General features: G+C 43.5%; 11 non-coding genes and 2 pseudogenes across 11 annotated transcripts; all 13 read left to right on the top strand.

Moving 5' to 3' along the window:
- Nucleotides 1-5,038: 5,038 nt before the first annotated feature.
- On the top strand, nt 5,039-5,227 carry LOC141226273 (U2 spliceosomal RNA). Its single transcript, XR_012293485.1, has one exon. It is a non-coding gene; the product is annotated as a U2 spliceosomal RNA (small nuclear RNA).
- Nucleotides 5,228-6,347: 1,120 nt separating this feature from the next.
- LOC141225746 (U2 spliceosomal RNA) lies at nt 6,348-6,538 on the top strand. Its single transcript, XR_012292986.1, has one exon. It is a non-coding gene; the product is annotated as a U2 spliceosomal RNA (small nuclear RNA).
- Nucleotides 6,539-7,658: 1,120 nt separating this feature from the next.
- Nucleotides 7,659-7,849, top strand: LOC141225745 (U2 spliceosomal RNA). The gene has a single exon (XR_012292985.1). It is a non-coding gene; the product is annotated as a U2 spliceosomal RNA (small nuclear RNA).
- A 1,120-nt stretch (nt 7,850-8,969) lies between these two features.
- On the top strand, nt 8,970-9,160 carry LOC141225744 (U2 spliceosomal RNA). Its single transcript, XR_012292984.1, has one exon. It is a non-coding gene; the product is annotated as a U2 spliceosomal RNA (small nuclear RNA).
- A 1,120-nt stretch (nt 9,161-10,280) lies between these two features.
- Nucleotides 10,281-10,471, top strand: LOC141225742 (U2 spliceosomal RNA). Its single transcript, XR_012292982.1, has one exon. It is a non-coding gene; the product is annotated as a U2 spliceosomal RNA (small nuclear RNA).
- A 1,120-nt stretch (nt 10,472-11,591) lies between these two features.
- LOC141225741 (U2 spliceosomal RNA) lies at nt 11,592-11,782 on the top strand. Its single transcript, XR_012292981.1, has one exon. It is a non-coding gene; the product is annotated as a U2 spliceosomal RNA (small nuclear RNA).
- Nucleotides 11,783-12,902: 1,120 nt separating this feature from the next.
- LOC141225740 (U2 spliceosomal RNA) lies at nt 12,903-13,093 on the top strand. The gene has a single exon (XR_012292980.1). It is a non-coding gene; the product is annotated as a U2 spliceosomal RNA (small nuclear RNA).
- Nucleotides 13,094-14,203: 1,110 nt separating this feature from the next.
- On the top strand, nt 14,204-14,394 carry LOC141225738 (U2 spliceosomal RNA). The gene has a single exon (XR_012292979.1). It is a non-coding gene; the product is annotated as a U2 spliceosomal RNA (small nuclear RNA).
- Nucleotides 14,395-15,515: 1,121 nt separating this feature from the next.
- Nucleotides 15,516-15,706, top strand: LOC141225737 (U2 spliceosomal RNA). Its single transcript, XR_012292978.1, has one exon. It is a non-coding gene; the product is annotated as a U2 spliceosomal RNA (small nuclear RNA).
- Nucleotides 15,707-16,827: 1,121 nt separating this feature from the next.
- Nucleotides 16,828-17,018, top strand: LOC141226085 (U2 spliceosomal RNA). Its single transcript, XR_012293313.1, has one exon. It is a non-coding gene; the product is annotated as a U2 spliceosomal RNA (small nuclear RNA).
- Nucleotides 17,019-18,135: 1,117 nt separating this feature from the next.
- LOC141226359 (U2 spliceosomal RNA) lies at nt 18,136-18,251 on the top strand (annotated as a pseudogene).
- Nucleotides 18,252-18,775: 524 nt separating this feature from the next.
- LOC141226246 (U2 spliceosomal RNA) lies at nt 18,776-18,956 on the top strand (annotated as a pseudogene).
- Nucleotides 18,957-20,081: 1,125 nt separating this feature from the next.
- LOC141225736 (U2 spliceosomal RNA) lies at nt 20,082-20,272 on the top strand. The gene has a single exon (XR_012292977.1). It is a non-coding gene; the product is annotated as a U2 spliceosomal RNA (small nuclear RNA).
- The last annotated feature ends 587 nt before the right edge of the window (nt 20,273-20,859 follow it).

The raw sequence follows: 20,859 nt of genomic DNA, 5'->3' as shown, positions 1-20,859 counted from the left end.
TTCAGATCCAGGTGAAATTCCGACCTATGCCCGGTTACGGCATACGGTGCGGTTTTACTTCCATGAGGGAGGTAAAGATAACAGAGGTTTACGTTTTATTGTGGATGATCTTCTTGTGAAATTTTTTTCAATCCAGAAATCCGAGATCCTGGCAATCCAAGACTACCCGAAGCGTGGTGTATACGATGTCACATTCACTGAAAAAGGTATCCACCAAGATTTTTGCCGTAAAATGAATGATCCTGATATAATTTACCAGAGAAAGCCAATCTTTAAAGGTGTTAAAATTGTCGAACATGAATTAGATGTGATAAAAACTGTAATTGTTAAAATTTACTCTCCTTATACAAAAGAAAGCGATGTTATTTCATTTTTATCCAATTATTTCAGCAAAGTGGTAAGCCATGGAATAGTTATGAATGAGTGCGGAGTTTGGGCGTGTAAGTGGAAATTTACGGTGACATGTATTAAGGACCCTTCAAGTCCGGGGGGTATAAGACTTCCCCCAGCACGTTTTAGAATTGGAAACACGAATGGTGACCTCTTTTTTAATGGGATGCCAGCATTCTGTAGGAAATGCAAAAAATACGGCCATTCTAACTGTGACATTACTTGTGTAGCCTGTGGGAGCAAAGACCATAAAACTGAAAATTGTACAACTGGAATTTTTTGTAGCAACTGTGTTTCCAGAGGTCATGCTTTTTCTCATTGTCCTTTTAGGAATACCTCAAAGAGAGCTCAAGCTGGGCAAACAGAGAGACCTTCACCCCCTGAACCAGAAAAGCCCTCACCCCCTGACCAACCCTCGGCTGGTTCGGACAAGCCCGCGGAGGAGAATGAGGGGGAGAGTATGGAAATACCGACCGAGGATGGTGAGCCATGGTGTACTGTTGGAAACTCGAAGCAAAAGAGGGAACGGCGTGGTAACCCACAAACAGAAACCCCTGCGGAGGGACCGAGGGTGGGTGCTACAGGCCAATCCTCACCTTCGAATCCTCCTGGGAATACTCAAGGGCGCGAACAGTCTGGGCCAAAAAAACGCAGGTTGCACGGAGTGGATAGGGCACCTAAGGAAGTACCCCCACCGGAACCCCCGGATGGAAGTGGGAAACCTCAAACGGTGCCTTTACAGGGTGAGGAGGTTGCCAATGTCCCACCCCCTTCAGAAATGGAGGGGGAGATGGAGATGGCTGACTCAGTGATCCTGGAAACTCCTGAAAATAAGTGGTCAACGTCTGAGACGCATGTGCTCGATACGATTCCCCCAGATGGTGCCTCGATAGGGGTCCAAATGGGGGTTCGTGAGCAAAGAGGCAGGCAATACGACCAAGCAGAGTTGGACAGAATGGAACAAGAGTATATCCTGGGAGGTCTACGGTCTGGGACACTAACAGATGAGGAGTCCTCCGTGACGGGCTCTCTGTTGACGATCAATGATCCCTCATCTCCTGGAATAGAAATATAAACCAGCTGAGGTAAGAGTTTGAAAGAATGCTAAATTTCCTTTTTTTCTCTTATGGCAGGGATTAGTGGTTTTTCTCTTAACGCTAGAGGGTTGAAAACTAAGACCAGAAGAGTTGCTCTCTTTGATTTTTTATCCTCTCTAACAGCTACAGTTTTCTTTTTACAGGAATGCTGCATCCCACACAGTTTAAATTATACAGAATATGAGACTGATTGGGCACATGGACCCTCAGTATGGTCAGGATCAAACGGGTCCAGGTCAGCAGGGGTCGCCATTCTTTTTAAAGGGAATGTTTTTATTGACTCTGTTCAAGAGGTTTTACCAGGTAGAATTTTATTAGTAAAAGCTTTTATTGATGGTTTTAAATGGCAATTTTTAAACTTTTATGGAGCCACAGATAAGCAAGAAAGAGCTGATATGTTGAATATGTTACCCTTATTTATTAATGATTCTGTCCCTCTTATTTTATCAGGAGATTTTAACTGCATTTTAGGTGGAGAAAAAAGGTTCTCAAGCTCCACAAGTAGGAATTATGATAAAACGTCTTTTATGTTAAAAAATGTCATACAAGATTTTAATTTAACAGATGTTTTTAAGGAGTGTAATAAAGACTTGCCTGCAGAGGAATGGGTAACCTGGAGCAACGTGAATTGTAGCTCCAGGATTGATTTTATTTTCTGCTCTAAAAATGTATTGCCTTTTAAATGTGAGCTTTTATCTAATGTTTTTTCTGATCACAAACTTTTATCCTTTTATGTGAAATGTAATGATTTTAAGAAAAAAGGAAAAGGTACCTGGAAGTTAAACATTTCCCTTTTAGAAGACCCCCAAGTTTTATCTGATTTTACTGAATTTTATTTACATTTTAAAAGAATAAGAGACCCCCATATCCCTATAAGTAGGTGGTGGGAAAAGATGAAAAAGAACATAAGAGATTTTTTTATGAAGGTTGGGGTCCAGAAAGCTAGAGAGAAAAGAGAATTTTATTGGCAACTCAACACTAGATTGGAGACCTTATATAAATTGAAGAGCCATGAGATTGAAGTAGATAAACAAATTAGTGACTTAAAAAGTGAAATTCAGCATACCTTGGAACAGAGAGGTAAAGAGTTAATTTTCCATGCAAAGGTCCAACATGTTGAAAATAATGAAACCTGTTCACGATATTTTTTTAAATGTATGGTGAAAAATCGTGTTTTTATTGAATCAATGGAAGGTAAACAAGACATAGAGGGTATTTTAGCTAAAGTGCATGAATTTTATTCCGAGCTTTTTAACACAAAATCTGTTGATGACCATTTTATGAAAAGTACTTTGGATGAAATTACAACTGTTTTAGACCCTGTCTCACAAGATGTTTTATTACAGAGTCTAACTGAAGATGAGATATCTGAGACCATAAGAAGCTTTAAGTCTGGTAAAGTACCGGGGCCTGATGGTATACCCATAGAATTTTATAAGGTTTTTTATGATATTTTACAGGAGGATTTATTTTATGTTTTTAGTGAGGTTTTTAATACAAAAACCCTACCGAACTCCTGAAAGAAAGGTGAGGTCTCCCTTATATACAAAAAGGAAGACAAAACGCAACTAAGAAATTGGAGACCTATCACCCTTCTAAATTGTGATTAAAAAATAATGGCAAAAATTTGTGCAAATAGACTTGAAAAGGTAATAGGTAACATAATCCACCCAAACCAAGTGTGTGGAATACCAGGAAGGAGTGTTTGGGAAAATTTGAATCTAATCAAAGATGTAATAGATGACACAAAGTCGAGGGGAAATAAGCTGGCGGTCCTGTCTCTCGACTTTGAAAAAGCATTTGATAGAGTGTCACACCAATTCCTTTTTAATGTTTTAGCTAAAATGGGTATACCAGAAGGTTTTTTATGCTCTCTCAAAGCATTTTATCATGGTTGCACTAGTAAGGTTTTAGTAAATGGTTTTAAGACAAGTGATGTGTTTTTAAATTCTGGTGTAAAACAAGGTTGCCCTCTGTCCCCCTTGTTATTTATTTGTGCCCTTGAACCCCTACTCAGTGTCTTAAGGAGAGACAAGCAAATCCGAGGCGTCCATTTGCCAGGTGGGGGAGGGCTAGAAGCAAAAGTTACTGGATATATGGATGATGTAGCCATAACATGTAAAGATGCCCTGTCTATCCGGAAAACACTACGGCAAGTGGAATACTTCTGTGGTGGATCTGGTTTTAAAGTAAATTTTAATAAAAGCTGTATTTTAAATGTGGGGAATATGATTTTAAATGATGTACCGGTTCCTGAATGTGACTCTGTAAAGATTCTAGGTGTGATTTTTAACGAAACAAACAAAGGTAAAGAAAGCTGGGATCTTGTGGCACAAAAGGTAAATCAAAAACTATGTATGTGGAGGTTGAGGAAATTAACAATGGAAGGGAAGGTACTAGTTATAAAAATGGTAATTGTGCCTTTGTTATTGTACTTAAGTTTGGTGTTCCCCCCCCCACACATACCTTTACGAAAATAATCAAAGCTTGTTTCACTTTTTTCTGGAGCTCCAAGATGGAGAAATTGAAAAGAGAGTTAGTGGTCAAGCCTAAAGAGAAAGGCGGTAAAGATTTCCCCGATTTTAGAGCTTTTGTTTTAATAAGATTTTTTGTTTTATGTTTTAATGCACTGTCGAAAAATAGTTATTGGTCATATTTTATCCGTTTTAACACAGGTTATTTTATGAAACGTCATGGATGGTTTGAAACAGTTTTAAGTTCCCCATATGCTCTTAATACACCAGAAAGCTATAAGATTTTAGGAACTATTGTAAACACGTATGACTTAAAAGGGAAAAGTGCAGAAGACTTAAGAGATAGCAAAATGATTTTAAATGGTTTCAAACAAAAGGAATCAATTGTACAGATTGGGAATTTTAATGATAATAAATGTACTGACATATGGAAAGTTATTAATGAACCCTATCTTTTTAATTCCCAGAAGGACCTGGCCTGGAGCTGTGTGCATGATTGTCTTCCATGTCGGGCATTCCAACACCGAAGAGGACTCGTGAGAACTGCCAGATGTCCAAGACAAAGATGCCTCGGAGATGAGACTGTTTTACATGTTTTATGGACTTGTCACTTTGCACGACAAACATGGACTACAATATTTCCTTTGCTTCAAAAAATGACAAACATTAAGGATCTTACTTTTGAAACTGTCTTATTTGGTCGTGTGGAGTGCCCCAACGCCAGCAAGAGGATCATCGCATGGAAGACAATCAGTACCATCAAAGAAGCTCTATGGAAGGCCAGGAACATCCTTCTTTTTAAACACGATGTTTTATCTGTGAAAAATGTTTTAGAGTTGGCTTTTAGTGAAATGTATATGTATTATTTATTGGATAAAAAGAGAAATGTAATTTTATCAAAACAATGGCTGGTAAAAGAATGGAACACAGCAATCTAAACACATTGTCTGTATTTTAATGTAATTTTATTGCCTTATTGAACTGAAATCAATTTATGTACGAATGTATTTTAAAATGTAATGATTTTATGTTCATATCTAATGTATTGTAATTAAGTTTTATCCAATAAACGGGTGTACCTATGTTTGGGTACATTCCAAGTCAAAAAAAAAATCTGTTCTTATCAGTTTAATATCTGATACGTCCCCTATCTGGGGACCATATATTAAATGGATTTTTAGAACAGGGAGATGGAAAAAGAGCTTGCTCTGTCCACTCCACGCATTGACCTGGTATTGCAGTATCTCCAGGACCGGTGCACCCCTTCTTTAATGCAGTTTCTAAAATCAGAAAGAATTGAATTCAATGCTTTTTGTTCATTTTGCTTGTTTGTCGGATTTTGGGATGGACTCTTTGGCTTTGCTTTTCTTCTCCTCATTGGATTTTTCATGTTAAAAGTTGCAGAAGCCAGATGACAAGCTCATTTTGGTTCAACTTCAGCAACTGTGCATTGCATTGCCATGTAATGTAATGTAATGCAATGCTATCTATCTAGCTCTCCCTCTATACTTCCTTTTGGATAAACAGACATATTAGGCAAGCATTTTGGAGCTTTCACCTAAATAACTACAGGTGGTGAGATAAGCTGCACAATATAATTGACCTTTCAGTATATTGTTGCACACACACCATCTATTTAGCAAATGCCCTTGTTATCAACAGCAGCCTTTTAAACTCACCTGAGCTAACAGGTATGTGAGCTGGTTACTCTGCTGCGCTTAAAATTTCTTTTTTGGTTTGCTACAATGCCTTTTCTGAAACGTTGTCTCCCTCTGCTGGAACACTGACTTCTTTCATTTAATGCCTGCAGACTATAAAAGAGAAACCAACCCAAAAAGTTTGGTTGATTAGTCTGTGGCATTCTTTTAAACTGTTGCTTATGGCGGTCTCTGTGAGCTTCTCAGTGACATTCAGCCATCCAGGTATCCCGCCTGCAGTAGACGGAATGTGGCAATGGAACGCTGGCTGCGCGTGTCATAATAGGCTCTGAGCCTTTATATACCTGCGCACAGCAGCAGCCACCTTCAGTCTGCTGCTGGACAGCCAGCAGCAGCAGCAGCAGGAGAGGTAATTAATCAGCAACCCTCCTGCTAAGGGTAGACAGCTGCTCGTTCCACCCCCCCCCCGCCTTAATTGGTTCTCCTCCCTTCCAACGGTGTTGAGGCGGGTGGGAACAGCCGGGGGTTGAGGGTACTGTGCTAAAAGAGGTGGAGTTATGCAGATCTAAAACGCGTGGATTGCAGCAGCAGCAAGCCGAAAAGTGCAGGCATGTGAGGGATCTAGAGGTTGACAGCATGTCTTCTTAACGGGAGTCCAGGTGGCCATCTCCACAAATGGACTTTTCAGAATCCTTGGGTGGCACCGTAGTCGGAAACCAATTCTGGTTATCGCTTCTCGGCCTTTTGGCTAAGATCAAGTGTAGTATCTGTTCTTATCAGTTTAATATCTGATACGTCCCCTATCTGGGGACCATATATTAAATGGATTTTTAGAACAGGGAGATGGAAAAAGAGCTTGCTCTGTCCACTCCACGCATTGACCTGGTATTGCAGTATCTCCAGGACCGGTGCACCCCTTCTTTAATGCAGTTTCTAAAATCAGAAAGAATTGAATTCAATGCTTTTTGTTCATTTTGCTTGTTTGTCGGATTTTGGGATGGACTCTTTGGCTTTGCTTTTCTTCTCCTCATTGGATTTTTCATGTTAAAAGTTGCAGAAGCCAGATGACAAGCTCATTTTGGTTCAACTTCAGCAACTGTGCATTGCATTGCCATGTAATGTAATGTAATGCAATGCTATCTATCTAGCTCTCCCTCTATACTTCCTTTTGGATAAACAGACATATTAGGCAAGCATTTTGGAGCTTTCACCTAAATAACTACAGGTGGTGAGATAAGCTGCACAATATAATTGACCTTTCAGTATATTGTTGCACACACACCATCTATTTAGCAAATGCCCTTGTTATCAACAGCAGCCTTTTAAACTCACCTGAGCTAACAGGTATGTGAGCTGGTTACTCTGCTGCGCTTAAAATTTCTTTTTTGGTTTGCTACAATGCCTTTTCTGAAACGTTGTCTCCCTCTGCTGGAACACTGACTTCTTTCATTTAATGCCTGCAGACTATAAAAGAGAAACCAACCCAAAAAGTTTGGTTGATTAGTCTGTGGCATTCTTTTAAACTGTTGCTTATGGCGGTCTCTGTGAGCTTCTCAGTGACATTCAGCCATCCAGGTATCCCGCCTGCAGTAGACGGAATGTGGCAATGGAACGCTGGCTGCGCGTGTCATAATAGGCTCTGAGCCTTTATATACCTGCGCACAGCAGCAGCCACCTTCAGTCTGCTGCTGGACAGCCAGCAGCAGCAGCAGCAGGAGAGGTAATTAATCAGCAACCCTCCTGCTAAGGGTAGACAGCTGCTCGTTCCACCCCCCCCCCGCCTTAATTGGTTCTCCTCCCTTCCAACGGTGTTGAGGCGGGTGGGAACAGCCGGGGGTTGAGGGTACTGTGCTAAAAGAGGTGGAGTTATGCAGATCTAAAACGCGTGGATTGCAGCAGCAGCAAGCCGAAAAGTGCAGGCATGTGAGGGATCTAGAGGTTGACAGCATGTCTTCTTAACGGGAGTCCAGGTGGCCATCTCCACAAATGGACTTTTCAGAATCCTTGGGTGGCACCGTAGTCGGAAACCAATTCTGGTTATCGCTTCTCGGCCTTTTGGCTAAGATCAAGTGTAGTATCTGTTCTTATCAGTTTAATATCTGATACGTCCCCTATCTGGGGACCATATATTAAATGGATTTTTAGAACAGGGAGATGGAAAAAGAGCTTGCTCTGTCCACTCCACGCATTGACCTGGTATTGCAGTATCTCCAGGACCGGTGCACCCCTTCTTTAATGCAGTTTCTAAAATCAGAAAGAATTGAATTCAATGCTTTTTGTTCATTTTGCTTGTTTGTCGGATTTTGGGATGGACTCTTTGGCTTTGCTTTTCTTCTCCTCATTGGATTTTTCATGTTAAAAGTTGCAGAAGCCAGATGACAAGCTCATTTTGGTTCAACTTCAGCAACTGTGCATTGCATTGCCATGTAATGTAATGTAATGCAATGCTATCTATCTAGCTCTCCCTCTATACTTCCTTTTGGATAAACAGACATATTAGGCAAGCATTTTGGAGCTTTCACCTAAATAACTACAGGTGGTGAGATAAGCTGCACAATATAATTGACCTTTCAGTATATTGTTGCACACACACCATCTATTTAGCAAATGCCCTTGTTATCAACAGCAGCCTTTTAAACTCACCTGAGCTAACAGGTATGTGAGCTGGTTACTCTGCTGCGCTTAAAATTTCTTTTTTGGTTTGCTACAATGCCTTTTCTGAAACGTTGTCTCCCTCTGCTGGAACACTGACTTCTTTCATTTAATGCCTGCAGACTATAAAAGAGAAACCAACCCAAAAAGTTTGGTTGATTAGTCTGTGGCATTCTTTTAAACTGTTGCTTATGGCGGTCTCTGTGAGCTTCTCAGTGACATTCAGCCATCCAGGTATCCCGCCTGCAGTAGACGGAATGTGGCAATGGAACGCTGGCTGCGCGTGTCATAATAGGCTCTGAGCCTTTATATACCTGCGCACAGCAGCAGCCACCTTCAGTCTGCTGCTGGACAGCCAGCAGCAGCAGCAGCAGGAGAGGTAATTAATCAGCAACCCTCCTGCTAAGGGTAGACAGCTGCTCGTTCCACCCCCCCCCCGCCTTAATTGGTTCTCCTCCCTTCCAACGGTGTTGAGGCGGGTGGGAACAGCCGGGGGTTGAGGGTACTGTGCTAAAAGAGGTGGAGTTATGCAGATCTAAAACGCGTGGATTGCAGCAGCAGCAAGCCGAAAAGTGCAGGCATGTGAGGGATCTAGAGGTTGACAGCATGTCTTCTTAACGGGAGTCCAGGTGGCCATCTCCACAAATGGACTTTTCAGAATCCTTGGGTGGCACCGTAGTCGGAAACCAATTCTGGTTATCGCTTCTCGGCCTTTTGGCTAAGATCAAGTGTAGTATCTGTTCTTATCAGTTTAATATCTGATACGTCCCCTATCTGGGGACCATATATTAAATGGATTTTTAGAACAGGGAGATGGAAAAAGAGCTTGCTCTGTCCACTCCACGCATTGACCTGGTATTGCAGTATCTCCAGGACCGGTGCACCCCTTCTTTAATGCAGTTTCTAAAATCAGAAAGAATTGAATTCAATGCTTTTTGTTCATTTTGCTTGTTTGTCGGATTTTGGGATGGACTCTTTGGCTTTGCTTTTCTTCTCCTCATTGGATTTTTCATGTTAAAAGTTGCAGAAGCCAGATGACAAGCTCATTTTGGTTCAACTTCAGCAACTGTGCATTGCATTGCCATGTAATGTAATGTAATGCAATGCTATCTATCTAGCTCTCCCTCTATACTTCCTTTTGGATAAACAGACATATTAGGCAAGCATTTTGGAGCTTTCACCTAAATAACTACAGGTGGTGAGATAAGCTGCACAATATAATTGACCTTTCAGTATATTGTTGCACACACACCATCTATTTAGCAAATGCCCTTGTTATCAACAGCAGCCTTTTAAACTCACCTGAGCTAACAGGTATGTGAGCTGGTTACTCTGCTGCGCTTAAAATTTCTTTTTTGGTTTGCTACAATGCCTTTTCTGAAACGTTGTCTCCCTCTGCTGGAACACTGACTTCTTTCATTTAATGCCTGCAGACTATAAAAGAGAAACCAACCCAAAAAGTTTGGTTGATTAGTCTGTGGCATTCTTTTAAACTGTTGCTTATGGCGGTCTCTGTGAGCTTCTCAGTGACATTCAGCCATCCAGGTATCCCGCCTGCAGTAGACGGAATGTGGCAATGGAACGCTGGCTGCGCGTGTCATAATAGGCTCTGAGCCTTTATATACCTGCGCACAGCAGCAGCCACCTTCAGTCTGCTGCTGGACAGCCAGCAGCAGCAGCAGCAGGAGAGGTAATTAATCAGCAACCCTCCTGCTAAGGGTAGACAGCTGCTCGTTCCACCCCCCCCCCGCCTTAATTGGTTCTCCTCCCTTCCAACGGTGTTGAGGCGGGTGGGAACAGCCGGGGGTTGAGGGTACTGTGCTAAAAGAGGTGGAGTTATGCAGATCTAAAACGCGTGGATTGCAGCAGCAGCAAGCCGAAAAGTGCAGGCATGTGAGGGATCTAGAGGTTGACAGCATGTCTTCTTAACGGGAGTCCAGGTGGCCATCTCCACAAATGGACTTTTCAGAATCCTTGGGTGGCACCGTAGTCGGAAACCAATTCTGGTTATCGCTTCTCGGCCTTTTGGCTAAGATCAAGTGTAGTATCTGTTCTTATCAGTTTAATATCTGATACGTCCCCTATCTGGGGACCATATATTAAATGGATTTTTAGAACAGGGAGATGGAAAAAGAGCTTGCTCTGTCCACTCCACGCATTGACCTGGTATTGCAGTATCTCCAGGACCGGTGCACCCCTTCTTTAATGCAGTTTCTAAAATCAGAAAGAATTGAATTCAATGCTTTTTGTTCATTTTGCTTGTTTGTCGGATTTTGGGATGGACTCTTTGGCTTTGCTTTTCTTCTCCTCATTGGATTTTTCATGTTAAAAGTTGCAGAAGCCAGATGACAAGCTCATTTTGGTTCAACTTCAGCAACTGTGCATTGCATTGCCATGTAATGTAATGTAATGCAATGCTATCTATCTAGCTCTCCCTCTATACTTCCTTTTGGATAAACAGACATATTAGGCAAGCATTTTGGAGCTTTCACCTAAATAACTACAGGTGGTGAGATAAGCTGCACAATATAATTGACCTTTCAGTATATTGTTGCACACACACCATCTATTTAGCAAATGCCCTTGTTATCAACAGCAGCCTTTTAAACTCACCTGAGCTAACAGGTATGTGAGCTGGTTACTCTGCTGCGCTTAAAATTTCTTTTTTGGTTTGCTACAATGCCTTTTCTGAAACGTTGTCTCCCTCTGCTGGAACACTGACTTCTTTCATTTAATGCCTGCAGACTATAAAAGAGAAACCAACCCAAAAAGTTTGGTTGATTAGTCTGTGGCATTCTTTTAAACTGTTGCTTATGGCGGTCTCTGTGAGCTTCTCAGTGACATTCAGCCATCCAGGTATCCCGCCTGCAGTAGACGGAATGTGGCAATGGAACGCTGGCTGCGCGTGTCATAATAGGCTCTGAGCCTTTATATACCTGCGCACAGCAGCAGCCACCTTCAGTCTGCTGCTGGACAGCCAGCAGCAGCAGCAGCAGGAGAGGTAATTAATCAGCAACCCTCCTGCTAAGGGTAGACAGCTGCTCGTTCCACCCCCCCCCCGCCTTAATTGGTTCTCCTCCCTTCCAACGGTGTTGAGGCGGGTGGGAACAGCCGGGGGTTGAGGGTACTGTGCTAAAAGAGGTGGAGTTATGCAGATCTAAAACGCGTGGATTGCAGCAGCAGCAAGCCGAAAAGTGCAGGCATGTGAGGGATCTAGAGGTTGACAGCATGTCTTCTTAACGGGAGTCCAGGTGGCCATCTCCACAAATGGACTTTTCAGAATCCTTGGGTGGCACCGTAGTCGGAAACCAATTCTGGTTATCGCTTCTCGGCCTTTTGGCTAAGATCAAGTGTAGTATCTGTTCTTATCAGTTTAATATCTGATACGTCCCCTATCTGGGGACCATATATTAAATGGATTTTTAGAACAGGGAGATGGAAAAAGAGCTTGCTCTGTCCACTCCACGCATTGACCTGGTATTGCAGTATCTCCAGGACCGGTGCACCCCTTCTTTAATGCAGTTTCTAAAATCAGAAAGAATTGAATTCAATGCTTTTTGTTCATTTTGCTTGTTTGTCGGATTTTGGGATGGACTCTTTGGCTTTGCTTTTCTTCTCCTCATTGGATTTTTCATGTTAAAAGTTGCAGAAGCCAGATGACAAGCTCATTTTGGTTCAACTTCAGCAACTGTGCATTGCATTGCCATGTAATGTAATGTAATGCAATGCTATCTATCTAGCTCTCCCTCTATACTTCCTTTTGGATAAACAGACATATTAGGCAAGCATTTTGGAGCTTTCACCTAAATAACTACAGGTGGTGAGATAAGCTGCACAATATAATTGACCTTTCAGTATATTGTTGCACACACACCATCTATTTAGCAAATGCCCTTGTTATCAACAGCAGCCTTTTAAACTCACCTGAGCTAACAGGTATGTGAGCTGGTTACTCTGCTGCGCTTAAAATTTCTTTTTTGGTTTGCTACAATGCCTTTTCTGAAACGTTGTCTCCCTCTGCTGGAACACTGACTTCTTTCATTTAATGCCTGCAGACTATAAAAGAGAAACCAACCCAAAAAGTTTGGTTGATTAGTCTGTGGCATTCTTTTAAACTGTTGCTTATGGCGGTCTCTGTGAGCTTCTCAGTGACATTCAGCCATCCAGGTATCCCGCCTGCAGTAGACGGAATGTGGCAATGGAACGCTGGCTGCGCGTGTCATAATAGGCTCTGAGCCTTTATATACCTGCGCACAGCAGCAGCCACCTTCAGTCTGCTGCTGGACAGCCAGCAGCAGCAGCAGCAGGAGAGGTAATTAATCAGCAACCCTCCTGCTAAGGGTAGACAGCTGCTCGTTCCACCCCCCCCCCGCCTTAATTGGTTCTCCTCCCTTCCAACGGTGTTGAGGCGGGTGGGAACAGCCGGGGGTTGAGGGTACTGTGCTAAAAGAGGTGGAGTTATGCAGATCTAAAACGCGTGGATTGCAGCAGCAGCAAGCCGAAAAGTGCAGGCATGTGAGGGATCTAGAGGTTGACAGCATGTCTTCTTAACGGGAGTCCAGGTGGCCATCTCCACAAATGGACTTTTCAGAATCCTTGGGTGGCACCGTAGTCGGAAACCAATTCTGGTTATCGCTTCTCGGCCTTTTGGCTAAGATCAAGTGTAGTATCTGTTCTTATCAGTTTAATATCTGATACGTCCCCTATCTGGGGACCATATATTAAATGGATTTTTAGAACAGGGAGATGGAAAAAGAGCTTGCTCTGTCCACTCCACGCATTGACCTGGTATTGCAGTATCTCCAGGACCGGTGCACCCCTTCTTTAATGCAGTTTCTAAAATCAGAAAGAATTGAATTCAATGCTTTTTGTTCATTTTGCTTGTTTGTCGGATTTTGGGATGGACTCTTTGGCTTTGCTTTTCTTCTCCTCATTGGATTTTTCATGTTAAAAGTTGCAGAAGCCAGATGACAAGCTCATTTTGGTTCAACTTCAGCAACTGTGCATTGCATTGCCATGTAATGTAATGTAATGCAATGCTATCTATCTAGCTCTCCCTCTATACTTCCTTTTGGATAAACAGACATATTAGGCAAGCATTTTGGAGCTTTCACCTAAATAACTACAGGTGGTGAGATAAGCTGCACAATATAATTGACCTTTCAGTATATTGTTGCACACACACCATCTATTTAGCAAATGCCCTTGTTATCAACAGCAGCCTTTTAAACTCACCTGAGCTAACAGGTATGTGAGCTGGTTACTCTGCTGCACTTAAAATTTCTTTTTTGGTTTGCTACAATGCCTTTTCTGAAACGTTGTCTCCCTCTGCTGGAACACTGACTTCTTTCATTTAATGCCTGCAGACTATAAAAGAGAAACCAACCCAAAAAGTTTGGTTGATTAGTCTGTGGCATTCTTTTAAACTGTTGCTTATGGCGGTCTCTGTGAGCTTCTCAGTGACATTCAGCCATCCAGGCCTGCAGTAGACGGAATGTGGCAATGGAACGCTGGCTGCGCGTGTCATAATAGGCTCTGAGCCTTTATATACCTGCGCACAGCAGCAGCCACCTTCAGTCTGCTGCTGGACAGCCAGCAGCAGCAGCAGGAGAGGTAATTAATCAGCAACCCTCCTGCTAAGGGTAGACAGCTGCTCGTTCCACCCCCCCCCCGCCTTAATTGGTTCTCCTCCCTTCCAACGGTGTTGAGGCGGGTGGGAACAGCCGGGGGTTGAGGGTACTGTGCTAAAAGAGGTGGAGTTATGCAGATCTAAAACGCGTGGATTGCAGCAGCAGCAAGCCGAAAAGTGCAGGCATGTGAGGGATCTAGAGGTTGACAGCATGTCTTCTTAACGGGAGTCCAGGTGGCCATCTCCACAAATGGACTTTTCAGAATCCTTGGGTGGCACCGTAGTCGGAAACCAATTCTGGTTATCGCTTCTCGGCCTTTTGGCTAAGATCAAGTGTAGTATCTGTTCTTATCAGTTTAATATCTGATACGTCCCCTATCTGGGGACCATATATTAAATGGATTTTTAGAACAGGGAGATGGAAAAAGAGCTTGCTCTGTCCACTCCACGCATTGACCTGGTATTGCAGTATCTCCAGGACCGGTGCACCCCTTCTTTAATGCAGTTTCTAAAATCAGAAAGAATTGAATTCAATGCTTTTTGTTCATTTTGCTTGTTTGTCGGATTTTGGGATGGACTCTTTGGCTTTGCTTTTCTTCTCCTCATTGGATTTTTCATGTTAAAAGTTGCAGAAGCCAGATGACAAGCTCATTTTGGTTCAACTTCAGCAACTGTGCATTGCATTGCCATGTAATGTAATGTAATGCAATGCTATCTATCTAGCTCTCCCTCTATACTTCCTTTTGGATAAACAGACATATTAGGCAAGCATTTTGGAGCTTTCACCTAAATAACTACAGGTGGTGAGATAAGCTGCACAATATAATTGACCTTTCAGTATATTGTTGCACACACACCATCTATTTAGCAAATGCCCTTGTTATCAACAGCAGCCTTTTAAACTCACCTTAGCTAACAGGTATGTGAGCTGGTTACTCTGCTGCGCTTAAAATTTCTTTTTTGGTTGGCTACAATGCCTTTTCTGAAACGTTGTCTCCCTCTGCTGGAACACTGACTTCTTTCATTTAATGCCTGCAGACTATAAAAGAGAAACCAACCCAAAAAGTTTGGTTGATTAGTCTGTGGCATTCTTTTAAACTGTTGCTTATGGCGGTCTCTGTGAGCTTCTCAGTGACATTCAGCCATCCAGGTATCCCGCCTGCAGTAGACGGAATGTGGCAATGGAACGCTGGCTGCGCGTGTCATAATAGGCTCTGAGCCTTTATATACCTGCGCACAGCAGCAGCCACCTTCAGTCTGCTGCTGGACAGCCAGCAGCAGCAGCAGCAGGAGAGGTAATTTATCAGCAACCCTCCTGCTAAGGGTAGACAGCTGCTCGTTCCCCCCCCCCCCCCGCCTTAATTGGTTCTCCTCCCTTCCAACGGTGTTGAGGCGGGTGGGAACAGCCGGGGGTTGAGGGTACTGTGCTAAAAGAGGTGGAGTTATGCAGATCTAAAACGCGTGGATTGCAGCAGCAGCAAGCCGAAAAGTGCAGGCATGTGAGGGATCTAGAGGTTGACAGCATGTCTTCTTAACGGGAGTCCAGGTGGCCATCTCCACAAATGGACTTTTCAGAATCCATGGGTGGCACCGTAGTCGGAAACCAATTCTGGTTATCGCTTCTCGGCCTTTTGGCTAAGATCAAGTGTAGTATCTGTTCTTATCAGTTTAATATCTGATACGTCCCCTATCTGGGGACCATATATTAAATGGATTTTTAGAACAGGGAGATGGAAAAAGAGCTTGCTCTGTCCACTCCACGCATTGACCTGGTATTGCAGTATCTCCAGGACCGGTGCACCCCTTCTTTAATGCAGTTTCTAAAATCAGAAAGAATTGAATTCAATGCTTTTTGTTCATTTTGCTTGTTTGTCGGATTTTGGGATGGACTCTTTGGCTTTGCTTTTCTTCCCCTCATTGGATTTTTCATGTTAAAAGTTGCAGAAGCCAGATGACAAGCTCATTTTGCTTCAACTTCAGCAACTGTGCATTGCATTGCCATGTAATGTAATGTAATGCAATGCTATCTATCTAGCTCTCCCTCTATACTTCCTTTTGGATAAACAGACATATTAGGCAAGCATTTTGGAGCTTTCACCTAAATAACTACAGGTGGTGAGATAAGCTGCACAATATAATTGACCTTTCAGTATATTGTTGCACACACACCATCTATTTAGCAAATGCCCTTGTTATCAACAGCAGCCTTTTAAACTCACCTGAGCTAACAGGTATGTGAGCTGGTTACTCTGCTGCGCTTAAAATTTCTTTTTTGGTTTGCTACAATGCCTTTTCTGAAACGTTGTCTCCCTCTGCTGGAACACTGACTTCTTTCATTTAATGCCTGCAGACTATAAAAGAGAAACCAACCCAAAAAGTTTGGTTGATTAGTCTGTGGCATTCTTTTAAACTGTTGCTTATGGCGGTCTCTGTGAGCTTCTCAGTGACATTCAGCCATCCAGGTATCCCGCCTGCAGTAGACGGAATGTGGCAATGGAACGCTGGCTGCGCGTGTCATAATAGGCTCTGAGCCTTTATATACCTGCGCACAGCAGCAGCCACCTTCAGTCTGCTGCTGGACAGCCAGCAGCAGCAGCAGCAGGAGAGGTAATTAATCAGCAACCCTCCTGCTAAGGGTAGACAGCTGCTCGTTCCACCCCCCCCCCCGCCTTAATTGGTTCTCCTCCCTTCCAACGGTGTTGAGGCGGGTGGGAACAGCCGGGGGTTGAGGGTACTGTGCTAAAAGAGGTGGAGTTATGCAGATCTAAAACGCGTGGATTGCAGCAGCAGCAAGCCGAAAAGTGCAGGCATGTGAGGGATCTAGAGGTTGACAGCATGTCTTCTTAACGGGAGTCCAGGTGGCCATCTCCACAAATGGACTTTTCAGAATCCTTGGGTGGCACCGTAGTCGGAAACCAATTCTGGTTATCGCTTCTCGGCCTTTTGGCTAAGATCCAGTGTAGTATCTGTTCTTATCAGTTTAATATCTGATACGTCCCCTATCTGGGGACCATATATTAAATGGATTTTTAGAACAGGGAGATGGAAAAAGAGCTTGCTCTGTCCACTCCACGCATTGACCTGGTATTGCAGTATCTCCAGGACCGGTGCACCCCTTCTTTAATGCAGTTTCTAAAATCAGAAAGAATTGAATTCAATGCTTTTTGTTCATTTTGCTTGTTTGTCGGATTTTGGGATGGACTCTTTGGCTTTGCTTTTCTTCTCCTCATTGGATTTTTCATGTTAAAAGTTGCAGAAGCCAGATGACAAGCTCATTTTGGTTCAACTTCAGCAACTGTGCATTGCATTGCCATGTAATGTAATGTAATGCAATGCTATCTATCTAGCTCTCCCTCTATACTTCCTTTTGGATAAACAGACATATTAGGCAAGCATTTTGGAGCTTTCACCTAAATAACTACAGGTGGTGAGATAAGCTGCACAATATAATTGACCTTTCAGTATATTGTTGCACACACACCATCTATTTAGCAAATGCCCTTGTTATCAACAGCAGCCTTTTAAACTCACCTGAGCTAACAGGTATGTGAGCTGGTTACTCTGCTGCGCTTAAAATTTCTTTTTTGGTTTGCTACAATGCCTTTTCTGAAACGTTGTCTCCCTCTGCTGGAACACTGACTTCTTTCATTTAATGCCTGCAGACTATAAAAGAGAAACCAACCCAAAAAGTTTGGTTGATTAGTCTGTGGCATTCTTTTAAACTGTTGCTTATGGCGGTCTCTGTGAGCTTCTCAGTGACATTCAGCCATCCAGGTATCCCGCCTGCAGTAGACGGAATGTGGCAATGGAACGCTGGCTGCGCGTGTCATAATAGGCTCTGAGCCTTTATATACCTGCGCACAGCAGCAGCCACCTTCAGTCTGCTGCTGGACAGCCAGCAGCAGCAGCAGGAGAGGTAATTAATCAGCAACCCTCCTGCTAAGGGTAGACAGCTGCTCGTTCCACCCCCCCCCCGCCTTAATTGGTTCTCCTCCCTTCCAACGCTGTTGAGGCGGGTGGGAACAGCCGGGGGTTGAGGGTACTGTGCTAAAAGAGGTGGAGTTATGCAGATCTAAAACGCGTGGATTGCAGCAGCAGCAAGCCGAAAAGTGCAGGCATGTGAGGGATCTAGAGGTTGACAGCATGTCTTCTTAACGGGAGTCCAGGTGGCCATCTCCACAAATGGACTTTTCAGAATCCTTGGGTGGCACCGTAGTCGGAAACCAATTCTGGTTATCGCTTCTCGGCCTTTTGGCTAAGATCAAGTGTAGTATCTTTTAAAAAGGCAGTTTTGTCCTTGGGCTGCCCTAGTAAATTGATGCATATTACACACTGGTTTGGTGCACTTGTTAGTACGCCAGGTGGCTCATAGAGTTATCTGATGGAAAACATGGCCCTCCAGGATCGAAGTCACTAGGCTGGGTAAGTGTGAGGGCTTTGGAGCAATGTGCCCCAGGAGTAGGCGCCCTGGTGGGAGTCCAAGCTTACTGGGACTGGGAACCCCAGAAAGACTTGGCTTCGTAGCACGCCGCACCTTTGCCAATCATACTTTCTGAGCAACCCCCCCTATTCCTGGCCTCCGGGCTAGGAAGGGGAATTTTTATAAACCCGGTCGGAGGTCCGGTCAGCTTTGGGCTGAGAAACCAACACAGGCTCCAGCTCCACTAGGGTGGCAGCCTAGATGGAAGCTGGGAGCACGAAAACGGCTCTTCTCCGGCTTCGGCTAGGGAGAGCATCGGAGATCCCTGACCCTCGCTGTGGCCTTCTGGCTCGGAGGGATGGGGATGGTTTATTGGGGACCCTCTCCTCCGGGAAGGGTCCACATGAATCCTCGCCTCGTGCGCTGTTTTGGTGTGACTTCGGTCACATTTTTCAGTGCCTTGGATGCAGCTTCAATCAAAAATCTGTTCTTATCAGTTTAATATCTGATACGTCCCCTATCTGGGGACCATATATTAAATGGATTTTTAGAACAGGGAGATGGAAAAAGAGCTTGCTCTGTCCACTCCACGCATTGACCTGGTATTGCAGTATCTCCAGGACCGGTGCACCCCTTCTTTAATGCAGTTTCTAAAATCAGAAAGAATTGAATTCAATGCTTTTTGTTCATTTTGCTTGTTTGTCGGATTTTGGGATGGACTCTTTGGCTTTGCTTTTCTTCTCCTCATTGGATTTTTCATGTTAAAAGTTGCAGAAGCCAGATGACAAGCTCATTTTGGTTCAACTTCAGCAACTGTGCATTGCATTGCCATGTAATGTAATGTAATGCAATGCTATCTATCTAGCTCTCCCTCTATACTTCCTTTTGGATAAACAGACATATTAGGCAAGCATTTTGGAGCTTTCACCTAAATAACTACAGGTGGTGAGATAAGCTGCACAATATAATTGACCTTTCAGTATATTGTTGCACACACACCATCTATTTAGCAAATGCCCTTGTTATCAACAGCAGCCTTTTAAACTCACCTGAGCTAACAGGTATGTGAGCTGGTTACTCTGCTGCGCTTAAAATTTCTTTTTTGGTTTGCTACAATGCCTTTTCTGAAACGTTGTCTCCCTCTGCTGGAACACTGACTTCTTTCATTTAATGCCTGCAGACTATAAAAGAGAAACCAACCCAAAAAGTTTGGTTGATTAGTCTGTGGCATTCTTTTAAACTGTTGCTTATGGCGGTCTCTGTGAGCTTCTCAGTGACATTCAGCCATCCAGGTATCCCGCCTGCAGTAGACGGAATGTGGCAATGGAACGCTGGCTGCGCGTGTCATAATAGGCTCTGAGCCTTTATATACCTGCGCACAGCAGCAGCCACCTTCAGTCTGCTGCTGGACAGCCAGCAGCAGCAGCAGCAGGAGAGGTAATTAATCAGCAACCCTCCTGCTAAGGGTAGACAGCTGCTCGTTCCACCCCCCCCCCCCCCCGCCTAAATTGGTTCTCCTCCCTTCCAACGGTGTTGAGGCGGGTGGGAACAGCCGGGGGTTGAGGGTACTGTGCTAAAAGAGGTGGAGTTATGCAGATCTAAAACGCGTGGATTGCAGCAGCAGCAAGCCGAAAAGTGCAGGCATGTGAGGGATCTAGAGGTTGACAGCATGTCTTCTTAACGGGAGTCCAGGTGGCCATCTCCACAAATGGACTTTTCAGAATCCTTGGGTGGCACCGTAGTCGGAAACCAATTCTGGTTATCGCTTCTCGGCCTTTTGGCTAAGATCAAGTGTAGTATCTGTTCTTATCAGTTTAATATCTGATACGTCCCCTATCTGGGGACCATATATTAAATGGATTTTTAGAACAGGGAGATGGAAAAAGAGCTTGCTCTGTCCACTCCACGCATTGACCTGGTATTGCAGTATCTCCAGGACCGGTGCACCCCTTCTTTAATGCAGTTTCTAAAATCAGAAAGAATTGAATTCAATGCTTTTTGTTCATTTTGCTTGTTTGTCGGATTTTGGGATGGACTCTTTGGCTTTGCTTTTCTTCTCCTCATTGGATTTTTCATGTTAAAAGTTGCAGAAGCCAGATGACAAGCTCATTTTGGTTCAACTTCAGCAACTGTGCATTGCATTGCCATGTAATGTAATGTAATGCAATGCTATCTATCTAGCTCTCCCTCTATACTTCCTTTTGGATAAACAGACATATTAGGCAAGCATTTTGGAGCTTTCACCTAAATAACTACAGGTGGTGAGATAAGCTGCACAATATAATTGACCTTTCAGTATATTGTTGCACACACACCATCTATTTAGCAAATGCCCTTGTTATCAACAGCAGCCTTTTAAACTCACCTGAGCTAACAGGTATGTGAGCTGGTTACTCTGCTGCGCTTAAAATTTCTTTTTTGGTTTGCTACAATGCCTTTTCTGAAACGTTGTCTCCCTCTGCTGGAACACTGACTTCTTTCATTTAATGCCTGCAGACTATAAAAGAGAAACCAACCCAAAAAGTTTGGTTGATTAGTC

The sequence above is a fragment of the Phyllobates terribilis genome, unplaced genomic scaffold, assembly GCF_046119375.1.
Source record: "Phyllobates terribilis strain yellow unplaced genomic scaffold, ASM4611937v1 Scaffold_414__1_contigs__length_1644244, whole genome shotgun sequence".
Taxonomy (NCBI): domain Eukaryota; kingdom Metazoa; phylum Chordata; class Amphibia; order Anura; family Dendrobatidae; genus Phyllobates; species Phyllobates terribilis.
Note: the sequence above shows the minus strand (reverse complement) of the source record. Positions and strands in the feature narration are given on the sequence as shown.